Below are 14,198 nucleotides of genomic sequence, written 5' to 3' on the forward strand. Positions count from 1 at the left end.
GCTTAAACAATGCTGTGCTTTGAAATGTTCTCTATTTTTATATCCTCTGCAACATCAGGGATTTTTGTACATATTAATACCTATTGAGGGGCAATTTAGAGTTATTGAATAGAGAACCAGTCTCAAATCCAAGAAGGCCCAGGTTTGAAACCTGCCGCTGACGCATACATTTGACTTGATTTTGTCAATTTTCTCCTCAGTGTCCCAGGCCTTTCTCTAAAATTATAAATTGGAAAAAAGGTGTCTAATGCATTGGGAGGAGTTCTCTGTACCAATGAAATCACAGGTCCAGCCCCTATCTCCTTGGTAACTATTATACCATGAATTTATCCTTAGCCTTCTTTTCCTACTCTCCCTGGTCAGTTTCATTCCTGTGACTTTAGCTGTCTTTTCAATGAAGATGACTTCCAAAGGTCTACCACCATTTATAGTCTTCTTAATATCAGAGTATCATAGACTAACAGCTGAAAGGAATCTTAAAGATCTTTTTATCCAGCCCCCTCATTTTATAGATGAGGGAACTGACATCTAGAGAGGCTAAATGATTTGCTCAGCAGCATAGACAGCATCAGTGGTAGTTTCAGGACACAAATACTTGATGTCCAGATCTCTTTCCAGTGCACTATGCTCCTGTCCTTTTCTGTTCATATCTCCAACTATCTATAAGACATCTCCACCAAGGTATCTTTGATTCTTTCAAAGATTCCTATGAGTTAGAGAGCTTCTGGTTTCTTCAGTCAGAAAGCAGGACAGGATGGGATCTGCTCAGCTGGAGAGCAGTGAGGACCAGAAAGGAATCAACTAGAATAGAAAAGGCTTTGCATGAGGGCAAATTTTTCCTGAAGAGCCTTAGTTCTTCCAGTTTGGAGTTGTGAATTGTCTCAAGCACACTGATTTTCCTCACCTGTGTATCTCCCTGTAAGGTCTATATAAGTGTGTGTCCACTTTCTTCTAAGACACTGTATGTATTGGTGGGAGGGTGTGACCTCTGTTTAGATGCAAACTATAATGTATTGATTATTTTTTCATTTGCCTCATTGTTAAGATGCTTCTATGTTTGTGATCTCAGTTTTACAGGGACTGATTTTATATAAATGAGAAGTCCAATGGTTAAGGCTTATAAGCTAGTTTGGAGTAGCAAAAGTGCATCTTCCCCTTCCTCCATCTCATGCTCCCACACAACAGAGTTAACCCTAGAACTGGGAGAAATTTTGAATCGTGGTCATGTTGTGATGGTCTATCTCTAAGAATTCAAGATTGTTCACTGTGAAGGCAAGTTGGGGGGAAAAGGCCAGCCTAAAGAGAAAGGAGATGACTATACTTTATAAATGAAGTGCTTCACATAGACACTCTCATTAGGAAGGCGCTACCGACCCAGAATTGAATAGGAAAACTTGAGAAACTGCAGTGCTTTCAATGTTCTTAAACTACTTGCTGTCACAAAACTCATCTCTCTGGCCCCTTTATATTCCTGGTGCTCCTTTATGGTTGTCAATCATATAATACCATGATATCAGAGAAAAGCAGTGTGATGTAGTGAACAGAATGCTGGACTTGTAGTCAAGAAAACTTTGGTTCACATTCTAACTCTGTTACTTAAACTGTGTGACCCTGGGCAAGTCACTTAATTCTTCTCAACCTCAGTTTCTTAATCTAACATCTCCTTGCCATGCTGCCCAGGCCCTTATTGCTATACTCTCCCCAATGGACCTTCAAGTACGCCCTTGGGTAATAAGACCTCATTACACCCTGCTGGCTCTAGTCACTTACCATACTGCCCTCCTACCACGTCCTGCAGAGGTACTCTGCAGTTTCTCTTCTCCAGTTGCTCCCTTTCCATTCCACCTCTTGCTCTAGGAACAATAATCAAGAATACCATTGCTTCTGAGAAGGCACATCAACAACTGAATGCCTTTATTTATCATCCTTGTGACTTTATCCTCTCACGATCCTTCCTCCTACTGTAAGCTCCTTGAGGGCTGGGATCATCTTGCTTTTGTATTTGTATCATCAGTGCTCAGCACAGTGTCTGATGCATAGTAAACACTTAATGGTTTTCATTTATTTTCTTTCTTTCAGTCATTCTTTTGTTTATCTGTTAAGTGGGGATAACAATATCTGTATGATTTAACTCATAGGGTGACGAGATAATGTCTATAAAGTGTTTTGTCAATCACAAAAGCAGATGTCAGTTGTAGTTAGAAGAAAAAATATAGTGACCCAAAAGGCGTTAGAAAGATGGCGGGTGGGCACATGGAAGGGATCAAGTGCCACAAACCATGACACATTCAAGAGCAGCCGTATAAAAGGCTTCTTTAAGAACATAGGTGACCTTGTGCATAATTCAATGGCAGGGTCTCTGCAAGGACCCCAGGCACATGCCATAAATGCCTATATATCTTCTGAAGCTCTAGGGCTTTGCAAAATGGCAATTATCTTTATTTGCATGAGTATTGTGAGGGGAATAAGGTAATAAGGTAAAACAGGAAGTGGAAGAAACAATTTATATCTGCATGCCCTCAGACTTAGTCATTACATCATAGAATATTTGGGAGCTAAAGGACCTTAGGAATGACCTAGTTCAATTCCCTCATTTTACTGATGAAGTAATGGTGTTTTTGGAGGGGGAATGTGATTTGCCAAACATCACATAGCTTTAAACATCAGCAGCATAATTTAAAAGCTGACTCTCTAGGTTCACTAACCATGGGTATCCTAGGAGAATATCTTAGTGCATTCCACTAATCAGAGGGAAGTCATTTCCTAGGTAACAGAGTTGTTCGATGAGATCAGGGGGTAAAAGAAGAACCAAAGGGCATTTGTTGTATCCTTCTTTTGTCTTAAGTTCCAAGGAGAGATGAAGTATGACTTTCAAATAAATATAGTGCTTTATCTGCTAAAAAAAAAATAGCCTACTTGTCTTTGAACACCAGGATGAAAGAGACATGACTCATGGGTGGCAGCCCTAACTGTTTCCATCAATGAGTATTGCAGTCTTTGGAATTCACACTGTACATCTTTCACATAAAGAAAACGGAAAGAGAGAGAGAGAGAGGGAGGGAGGGAGGGAGAGAGAGAGAGAGACAGACAGACAGAAAGAGATATGGACATCAAGAGACATTGATGGACAACAGAATTAGAGAAACAGAGATAGAAATAGAGAAGAGAGACAGAAATAAAAAAAAAGATAAAGATGCAAAAAGAGAAACACAGGGAGACACATGGAGACATAAAAGAGACAGAAAGAAAGTCAGCTACAGAGGGAAGGAGATATGGAGAAAGACAGAAATAGAGTGACGCAGACAGACAGTCACAGAGCTCCGAAAGTGGAGGCTTACTGAGAAAGTGACATCCTTGTCTGTTTTCAGGATCTTCCTTTCAGCCAGGACACAGGACTACCCCTCTAATCTGATCCACTGGGTCTCATTACACCCAAACCTAGTCATTCCCCAACTGCTACAGCTTGGTATCATGAGCTCATTATAAATTACATATTCTCTCCTGGGATCTGTTCTTCCTTTGAAAAATCACAAATGCCTGTCATATATCATGCTGCCATGAGCTGCTAAATTCACATATATGGGAATGTAGCTCAATACGTCACCACAGACCTAATTTAGAGATGAAATTTTGGAGCTTCAACTTTTAGAACTTCTCCCCAAACCACATTTTTCTACTGAAGAAAAATGACCAATACAGTCAGCCAATCAACTAGCATTTGTTAAGCACCTATTGTGTGCCAGGCAATACAATACAAGAACAGCAGTGCCTGGCACACAATAGATGCTCAATAAATGCTTATTGATTACTTGATTCCTATGTCTTACCTCTGAATCAAGGAGGATCAGACATGAGTTTCCATAAGTTATATTATCTCCTGACCATACCTAAAGTTCCAGACCTATACACAAGTTTAAAGAGTCCAGAGGCAGAAAAAGTCCATGATTTAGAATCATACTCACCTTTCTGTTTCCATTGAAGCTAACAGACCAGTGTGACAATAACAGAAAGTGAATTCTACTTCTGACTTTGCCATTAACTTAGTGGGTGACAAGTTATCTCAACTCTCTTATATCTCATCCAATATCCCTTCCATTTCTAATATTCCATGAATCTATGAGTTAGATGTGATTGGAATTATTTGCAATTAAGTTAACTGTGTTATTTTGGAGGAATAGTACATTGGCTGACTTAAGTTCATCTGTTTTGCCTAATTACCACAAATAGTAATCTTGAAGAGAACAGGACCCAGAAGGGGTGGGACTTGAGCTTTATGGAGGGTAGAACAATGGTATATTGAGATCAGGTATAGCTACCCTGGGAGGAAAAGCCTGAAAGTGAGTTTCTAGGGGGAAATCAGATCCCACAAACACCCAGAAGTTCAAATGAAGAGGAATGGAAGCAACCAGGGTACTCTGAGCACCTACTGGTGCTCAGTATCTCCCCTTCCCCCTTCCCCTTCTCCATCCTCTCCCCCTCCACTTCCCTCCCCCTTCCCCTCTCCCCTCCATCCTTCTCCTCTCCCCTTATCCCACCCCTCCCCCCTTCCCTCCCCTCTTTCCCTCTCTCATTCCCTTACCCCTCCCCTCTTCCCCTCCCCTCCCTTCTCTCCCCATCCCTTCCCTCCTTTCCCCTCTCCTCTCATCTTCTCTCCTCTCTCTCCTAGGGTGCTTCACCCAGGGGAAGGTACACTTTCATGGCCAAAAGGTTTACTGGCTACTTGCTCCAAGAACAAGCCTTAAGCCCAAATCACTCTGGAGTTCATAGATTGAACCCTAGGTCTCTGCCCACCTAGCACAGAGTGAATGTAATTACTAAATAGTAACTATTTCTCTTTTACCCAGGAACCCTGAGGGTCTTCCCCTTCCAGTTTGTTTTTTTGGTTATTTTTTTTTCTTTTTTTATTAAAAGGAACCATCCCTTGAGTTAACTACTTAAAGAGGCCTATTCATGGAATGGGTATATCTCACTCAAAGTGAGAATCTGATAAGACCTTAGCCTAAAATGGCCAAAGTCCCGCATTGTATCCTGGGCCATCTCCAGCTGTCCTGATAAATTTCAGGCCACGAGACCCAGATGGCTCTAGAGGAGAAAGTGAGGCTGGTGACTTTGCACAGCCCTCCTTCACTCAAATCAGAGTCAAGTGCAAGTCATGTCATCATCCTGATATCTTGGTCCTCTTTGAGAATGAAGGACAAGCACAACAAACGTTTTGAGTGCAGGGCAGGTTTAATTTTAGGCCAAGTGCCTGGAAGGTAGGGTGGGGAAGGTGAGTTGAAAATTCTTTTCATTTTATATAAAGGATATATATTTATATAAGAATATTGAAAGAGCACATTATGTTCTGTTTACCTAGGATGTGCTAGTTAGTGTTTAACAGTGAGTTCTCCCTGAAAAAAAATGTATTTAACACAAAAGGAAGTTTTAAAGGTTTAATCTGCATTATTAACACTTTTTCTATCATTTTTTTTAGTTTAGAATATCATCAAAACAATAAATCAAGCCCTGATTTGTAGTATTTGCCAAGTTCCAAGGTGTAAATTACTTACTCTGAAAACTGAACAATTGGCACCTACACCAGTTCAGCTGGCTTAGCACACCCCTATCTTGTAGGCCTTTGGCAGTGAAAAGTAGAAGATTGTGTGCTGAGTGAGGTGACCCAACACAGTAATTGAGGGAAGAGTGCAGTCTGAGTCCATATGGGAGCCTAGGCAGGAGAGCAAGGATTTCTCTACAGGAGCCTGGTTTAAGACAGAAGCACAAAAGTCCCAAGCAGCTCTCATTTGAGTAACAATTGCTTGATCATCCTGAGCCAATCAGCTACGCCTCCAGTCCCCAGCTGTTTCTATCTATACTTATGTATCAATCCTTAAGCACTGCAGAGTTCTGTTCACCAGCCAACTTTGTCCCAAGGCAGGAGGGGCCTCTGGTTTCCCTTCTTCAACTTGTTTTCTTCTTACCTTTACTTCAGCTAGAATTGTCTTGAAATCATCCTGGGGTTCAGTTTGTGAATGGAATGATTTGGACTCACTCCTCCTCTATACCTCTTTCCCCTGGGACCCCTCTCTGGTTGGAGAGGATGGGGAGGTGGACATCTGGGAATTCCTTGCCGATCCTCCACCTTTTAAGGTGAATATCCAGGGAATTCTTCTTATCACTTTCTACCTGGTTGTTTTCCTCAACTTTATCATCTCTAGTAACTCATCATTCTGCAAGGTGAAATCAACCTTGAAATTCTTGCATCCTCGCTATATTTCTCACCTGGGCTGGAGGACTTCTGGGTGACCTTCGACCCCTACCCAAAGCCCTCCATCCCCTCACCCCCAACCCCCAAAGCCTTTTCAGTTTCTTTTTTATGTGTTATCTCACCCTGGAAATTGTAAGTTCCTTTAGGATGGGGACTATCTTTTACCTTTCTTTGTTTCCCCAGAATTTAGCACATGGCCTGGCATATGGTAGGCGCTGAGTACATATTTAACTCTGAACCTGACTTTTCAGTGAATTGTATTAGTGTTATAGGGAAGTAGTCTGTTCCTCTTTATCCTTTTAATCAGTCAGTCAAAAAAGCATTTATTAAGCTCTTATTATGTTAGGCACTGTACTAGGCACAGAGGACACAAAGGCAAAAAAAAAAAAACCAAAACCCAGTCCATGCTCTCAAGGAGCTCACCTTCTAAGGAGAGAAACTATTCGCAAATAACTGTATCTATAGCTAGGTGCTTAGTATGAATAATGAATCCCCAGAAGCGGTCCAGTCATTTGAATCCACACTGCATATTTCCTCTGCACTGGAACCAAGGACCATATTTTTCATAATTATAACTTCATATTGTTTGTATTTGATTATGTTTGACCACTTCAGGAGATTCATTATTTGGCTAATCACGGTCTTCTTCTATAGGTGTAAATGGAAGGCAGGATCAGAGAGAAGGTCAAAGCTGAGTCTTGATGGAACCAGGTAAGCTAGATAAGGTAAGGAGAGCATGGGTAGGGTGGGGGAACAGCCAGAGCAAAGGCACAGATTTGACAGGTAGATCTTCATGTATGAGCTAGCTGTAGATGTATCACGGAGTATGAAGAGGGTTGTAAAGTATGAGAATATTAGAAAGCTAGGAAGGGACCAGGTTACAGAAGGTTCTAAATGTAAACACCTTTTAGCAGATTTGCAAAGGGTAAACACTGCCCTGACTGGTATGATATAGCCTAAGGCCCACTCATAGTGTAGTGATAAGCCCAAGGGCCTAGTAATAGAGTTCAGACCTAGATTACTTGGTGCAACCAGGAGGAAAATGGAGCAAAACTGATATATATAGGAATCCAAACCTCTAAGGCCATTTCAGTTAAATGGAGGATATAGAGACAAGGCGTGGAGACTTGTGGATGCTGAAGCCAGCTTCTAGGATGAAAAATTTCATTTACTCAAATAGACTTTGTGGTAGAAAAAGCTGTCATCATAAATGAAACTATATCCATAGAAATTTTTAACTCATGTATCAGAGATTGTTTTATCACCCAAAGGGCTCAGGTATATTTTGGGACTTTTTCTCTCTCAGAATACCTGGAAAAATGTATCTGTGATACTCTACATCAAAGAAGGCCAGTCTTGTGCTTATAGATATTTTATTCACAATGCTGAAGAATATAGTTAAAGTAAAAGAAGGGAAATTCTTCCTCTTCCTCCTCTTCTTCTCTGTCACAATTTTCTCTCTCTCTTTCTCTCTCTCCCTGATTCCCTCCCTCCCTTCTTCTCTGTCTCCCTCCATCTCTCTCTATCTCCATTCTGTCTCTCCCACCCTCCTTCCCCACTGACCTGACGTTCAGGGATTTGTAGAACAGTGTACTAGTTTCTTGGTTGAGACTGGTGATTCTCTGAACAATCTTTGAATTCCTTAATGCCATCTCCACAGTGAGAGATGAAGGCAAAGCTTTATTCTTTTTCTCCTCTTCATTTAGTCTCCACTCTCTCATTGATGGTCCTGTCCTACTCCTTGCACCAAATAGCTCCTTATTACTAGGTCTACCTGAGGGAGAGCAGATGGGACCATTTATGTGTTACCTACCCCATGCCCCAGTACAGAACTTCTTGAAAGGCAATGGGAAGCAACATTCTTCAAACTAGTTGCACAATTCAATTCAACAAACACCAATTACATACCTTCAGTGTGAAGTCACTGCTCTAGGTGCTGTGGAGAGAAACCTTCCAAGAGCCTACCTTCTATTGAGGGGTACAGCATCATTACAATAAATATATACATGTTTACAGTGGATTATTTATTGGTTACATATGGTGGTATAGTTCTCTTAGGATATCAGATCATATATCCAGATCCCCCTTTAGATTAAAATCTAATAAGTAACTTTCCAAAAGACATATAGCAAAATAATTGCTATATGTCTTTTGGAAAGTTACTTATTCCTCATTTTCTTTATTTCCTGGTGGTTGGGAGGGTGATAATTATGATTTCAGAATAGCTGAAGAAGTGATTGAAGACTTTAGATATGAAGTGTGACTTTTAACTGGCACATATACTTTGGATCTCTACCTGCGCTTCCCATCATGCATAATGCATCACTCTCAGAGTCTGGTAGTGACTGAGATCCTATTCAGCTTTCTGAAAGGTATGACAGAAGGAAGGTGTGGATTATGAGCCAGAAAAAAAGCTCCTGCCTTTCTTGAGATGAGCTGATACACAGAAAAGGAAAGGCATACATTTATGCCAGTTTTTCTCCCCTAACTGACATATTATAGGAGGATGGATATCTTACATGAATTCAGCTGAAAGGCAGGAAAAACCTAACTGAAATCTGCTTCTCCTTTTATGCCAGTTGGAAAATGCTGAATCCCTTAGGCTTTGTGAAAACACCTCTCCAGAGGTCAAGGGTCTGGAGCTCCTACTTACTCTTTTTCCTAAGCTACTCCTTTAGCAGTGACTTGTCCATAATTATAAAACTGGAGATGTCGGGTCAGTTTTCCAGTTTTCCCTCCTCATTCTCTTTTTCTTGAAAAAAAAATTAGTCAAGGATAGCTTTTGGTTATATCTAGGCAAGCATGTTGAAGTGAAGGTTGGCTGAAGTGAAGAGTTAATAACCAGGGACTGGGCAACTATCAAAACTTTCCAACAGGCAATGGAGAACTTAGGTAGGTGGATACTATTCCTTATGGGGATGGAGGCAGAAGAAGGTCATTGGCATCAGAGTCAGGAGAGACCTGGATTTAAATGGCAATTCCAAATTTCCTAGCTGTGGGAACATGGGTTAGTCCGTTAAGATCTCTGAGCCTCAGTGGTAAAATCGGGATAACAATTGCATGCACTTACCTCTTAGGATTGTTAGGAGGGTCCAGTGAGATGATGCATGTAAAGTACTTTGCAAATCTTAAAGAATTATATACATGTTAGCTAGCAGCAAGTAATGGCAATCAAATTAGGCTCTTTTGCTGTTTTTGTTTTACTAAAAGTGCCTGTGATAGAATACTGTGATTGCAGAGGATCTTTCCTCCCCATTGAAGAAAGCTTGATTAGGGGGGTTGTTTTTAGGAGGGTCCCAAGTACCTTTTGTCTTTTCTATTGGGCCACTGGGTCAGAGGGTTATACCCTCTAGTTCTCAAAAGTATATAAATACTCTGAGGGTGAGGTTTTACTTTGGGGGGTGAGTTTTTGGAAGAAATTCTGTGTGCTAGATGAATCTCTGGGAAGCTGCTAAGCAGCCCTCCCCGTCGCCCCTTTGAAAACCCAGATGTTGGTGTTTCCCTCTCTGGTGAAGATGTATGTATGTTAGTGGTCAGGCACTTTGGAAGCGCTGTCTGTTGATTTTTGATATCTCTAAAATTTTGATTTTGATTTTCTCTGATACCTGTGTGTGATTGTTAACCCCTCAAAAGTTCCCTTTCCTTTTATGAATGCAGATCTAAGAACCTGTGATAGCAGGTCTCCCTGTGTATGTTGGGGTGCTTACTGATACACAGTGGTAGCAGCAAAGGAAGTTGTGGAGAAGCCTGGCATATCTAAGCATATACACTTAGTAAAGAAATGGAACTTCAGACTTGGGTCAGGTCTTAAATATTATTTTGTCTTTATTTAGTAGGAAATGTAAAGCAAAGGGAGGTAAGGTGAGTTTCCTGAGGTTATATGGCTAGTTGGTAGTGGGATGAGGATTTGAATAGAAATCTCATGTCTCCCAATTTAATTTTCCTTGAGCTACACCATCCTATCCCTTCTCCTCAATACTCCACAGATATGAGTTGGACCATGAGCCTGCCTCTCTTTCCTGTAGCTGCTCTGTGGCAATTTCCCAAGAGTCTTTGTTACTAGGGAACTTAGAGTATATTTGATATGAGTCTTCATGTCTCATGTATTTACATAGAGAGGAACTATACACATTTAGGTATAGGACAGCATAACCCCTACCCTGGTGAAAGATGTTAGAGAACATATCAGATGTGTTCTGTTGGAATACAGTCTGGGAAGAAGAGAAATACCTAGATCATGACCTAAATGTTTAAAAAACCTGAAAACAATGTTTGAACCTGTCCTTAGGAGGTAAGAAAACCCAGGAAAATTAAGGACATCTGTCTAATCCATTGGACAGAGGGAAAGATCATAGGTAGCCTACAACTTTGCCAAGAATAGATGAGCTTCTGGATATTAATGGCAATGGATGCCTGCAGCAACACATGTGAGGTTTGTCGAAGGGGAAAGGTTAGCGTGGTGTCAGTAGTGTGAGTAGCCCAGAATGGAGAAACTATTTTTGTATATCTGCAGAATAAAGCTTAATTTGGAAAGACAGATGAATTTTTTTCATTTACCTCATTTTCCAGTCAGGCTTTAAGATATCCTTTGGAGTGCTGTGGGTTTCATTTTCTTTTTAAGCCCAACTTTAGGGAGGTATGCCAAGCCCTTATTTAGAATGAATAGTGTTCAAGAAGGACTTCAGAGACCATTTAGTCCAAACTTCTCATTTTACATGTGAGGAAATCAATGTATTCACTTTGATGTAGTGGAATGAGAGCTAGAATATTTAGAATCTGGGTCTTGCTCGGCTCATGAAAAGTTGTGTGACCTTGGGCAAACCATTCCTCTCCAGAGCTTATATTATGATGGAGTTAAATTAGATGCTCTTTTAAGTCTCTTCCAGGGTTAGTATTCTATAATTCTGTGCAAAGAGGTTGCTGAATCAAGAACTTGTCAGGTAACTTCTCAACCCCTAGGAAGGACCAGTGAAGATGAGTAAGGGGCTCCTTTACATACATTAGAAGTGGATTCAGAATATGAATATATATATATATATATATATATATATATATATATATATATATATATATATATTATCTACTGGAGAAAAGAAGTTTATAATGTAAGACTCCTAGAGGCAGCTAGCTGGTACTAGGACTAAATCATTGGGCCTGGAGTTAGGAAGACCTGAGTTCAAATCCAGCCTTAGCTATGTCACTATGGGAAAGTCATTTAACCTTTGTTTGTTTCAATCTCTTTAATTACAAAATGGGGATAGTAAAAATACCAACCTCATAGCATTGTTGTGAGGATCAAATGAGATATTTGTAAAGTCCTTCACACAGGTTCTGGTATATAATAGATGCTACATAAAGGCAAATCCCCTTCTGTTCCCAAGTCCTGTAATATTATATATAGAGAGAGACAGATGAGGTAGCTTGGTGTAATGTCAGAAGCACTATGTTTGGAGTAGGAGGACATAGGCTCAAGTTATGCCTTTAGTACCATGGGAAAATAATGGGCTTACTTTTTAAGCGGGTTTCCACAGGTATAAAGTTGGCCTAACATAAACATGACTTGCCTCATGACCTGTGAAAGAAGGTCAACTGAGGTATATGCAGAAGGTGCTTTGTAAATTCCAAATTGTTATATTTAATTCAGTTTAATTCAGTAATCATTTATTAAGTACCTACTATGTGTCATGCACTGTATTGTACTCTTGAGATATAAAAATAAAAATGCAACAGTCTTCACCCTCTAGAAGTTCATCTATTGGGGGAGGGGAAGAGGTAAGGAACAACATGTATACAGATGAGTAAACAGAAAATATATACGTACTAGGGTTATTTGGGTCACCACTTAACATGTCTGTCCTCTCTCAGACTGCAACTTGACTGATTCCTGTGTTTAAACTCATACCCACAAGCTCTAGGATAATGCTGGGGAATGTTTTATATTTTCTCATTAACAAAATGTCACTATATCTCTCAATCAACTCAAGTCAGAGCCTTAGTTGGGGTTGGATCCAATTCATCACATATTTATTTAATATTCTGGAGAAATTTTTTTTCAGCTGCTCATATACCTCTTTTTATCAAATTTTCTTCTCTCTTTAGGATTAACTAAAACTCAAAGTTGCTACTGGCTTTATAATTTATTAATAATTATTATTTATAATATCTTAGCTATATCTGTAGATGTCTACTCCTTACTTCTGAAAACACATTTCCACCATTCAGTCCACTCAAGGTATGAGCTAAAGTCACTTCTCAAGAATCCTCAACCTCTTTACAAAGTAGATGTTAAAACTGTAAAGATAATTCTCTCCATCTTACTTCGTCATCTCACCTTTCTCCAGCCATAATAGGACAAATCTCTTCACTTTCTCTCAAACTATCACTTAAAGAAGTTTTTTTTTCTTCCAAATTTACTCAGCCTAAAATTCTCTTTATTGTTCCTCATAGAACAGCTAAAGAGTAAAATGGCAGTTCTACAAACAAAGTTCTTTCCTCATGTTCTATTTTCTCCATGGTTTCTCTCGCTATCTCCTTTAATTTTCTCTTCTCAATTTTCCTAAGAACCAGCCTCAACTGCCAAATCCTAAAAAGTCCATGTGCATCTTAAAATGTTAATATCAGTAACTCCACCCTCTGTAGGAAAGGCTTTTGGAAAGTAAATAGAAATAATATAAAGGATTGAGCTCATAACTGGAGAGAACAAGAACAAATGAAGTCTTGAAGCTAGATAGGGCTTCCCAGAGGTGAAGGTGAGGAGTAAGAGCATTCCAGGCACAGGAGATAATTAGGGCAAAGACACAGAAGAAAGAAATAGTAAGTTTGGCTAGAACATAGAACGTGAGAGGAATAGGTAATGCGAAATGAATGGAGAGATAGGATGGAGCCAGGTTGTGAAGGGTTTTATACACCCAAAAAAAGTTTATATATTTTTAGAGGAAATATGGAACTATTGAAGTTTTCTGAGAAGGTCATGAGGTAGTCAGAATTGTGCTAAGTTAGTAATTGTATAAAGGATGCATTGCAGAGACTGGAATCAAGGCGAACCAATCAGAAGGCTGTTGTAATAGCATAGGTATATATACGCATAGGTATATATATATTATAATATATATACCTATGCGTATATATAGGTATATATAAGTAAGAACTATTATTTCTATTTGCAATTCTTAATAGCAATAGTATACATATTATTAATAATGCTATTTTATTATTAGTAATAGTAATCATTATTTCTATACAAATGATATCATTATCAAATCATCTGGTGACAGGAAGCTGAGGAGCCAGGGTAATACATTCGATGATATAATACAGATCTCAAAAAAATATCAGTAGGCTGAATGGACTGAAACTAACAAAATGAAAATTTAATAGGGACAAAATAAAGTCCTGCATTTGTGCAAAAAGGAAATACATCATATAGATAAAAGGTGTGGTAGCAAAAAATGCAATGAGATGTTGAGCTTCATCAATCAAAGTATAGTATTTGGCACAAAGGGCATGATAATCCTAGTATACCTGTCCCTGATCAGACCACATCTGCGGTCATATGCTCACTTTTAGGTGCCATTTTTTTTTAGATTACTGAAAAGCTAATGTCTAAAGAAAGGTAATCTGAATGATGGAATGTAGAAACCATATCTTTTAAGGATTGGTACATCTAAGGAATATTTTCCTGAAGACAAAAACACATAGAGGAATTACTGTCTTCAAATATTGGAAGGGCTATTTTGGAAGAGGAATTAAACTTTGCATTTCTCAGAGAGTACAACTGTAATAAAGAATTGGAAAATGACAGGAATACAGATTTTGACTTAAGAGTAGGGGAAGGAAAATAAACACAGCTTCCTAACAACTGAGCCAGCCTAGTAAGAAAGACTTGAGTTCAGAATTGACATTAGATACACTTACTAGCTGTGTGACCCTGGGCAAAGATTACTTAACTTCT

This window comes from Notamacropus eugenii, chromosome 1, assembly GCF_028372415.1.
Source record: "Notamacropus eugenii isolate mMacEug1 chromosome 1, mMacEug1.pri_v2, whole genome shotgun sequence".
Taxonomy (NCBI): Eukaryota; Metazoa; Chordata; class Mammalia; order Diprotodontia; family Macropodidae; genus Notamacropus; species Notamacropus eugenii.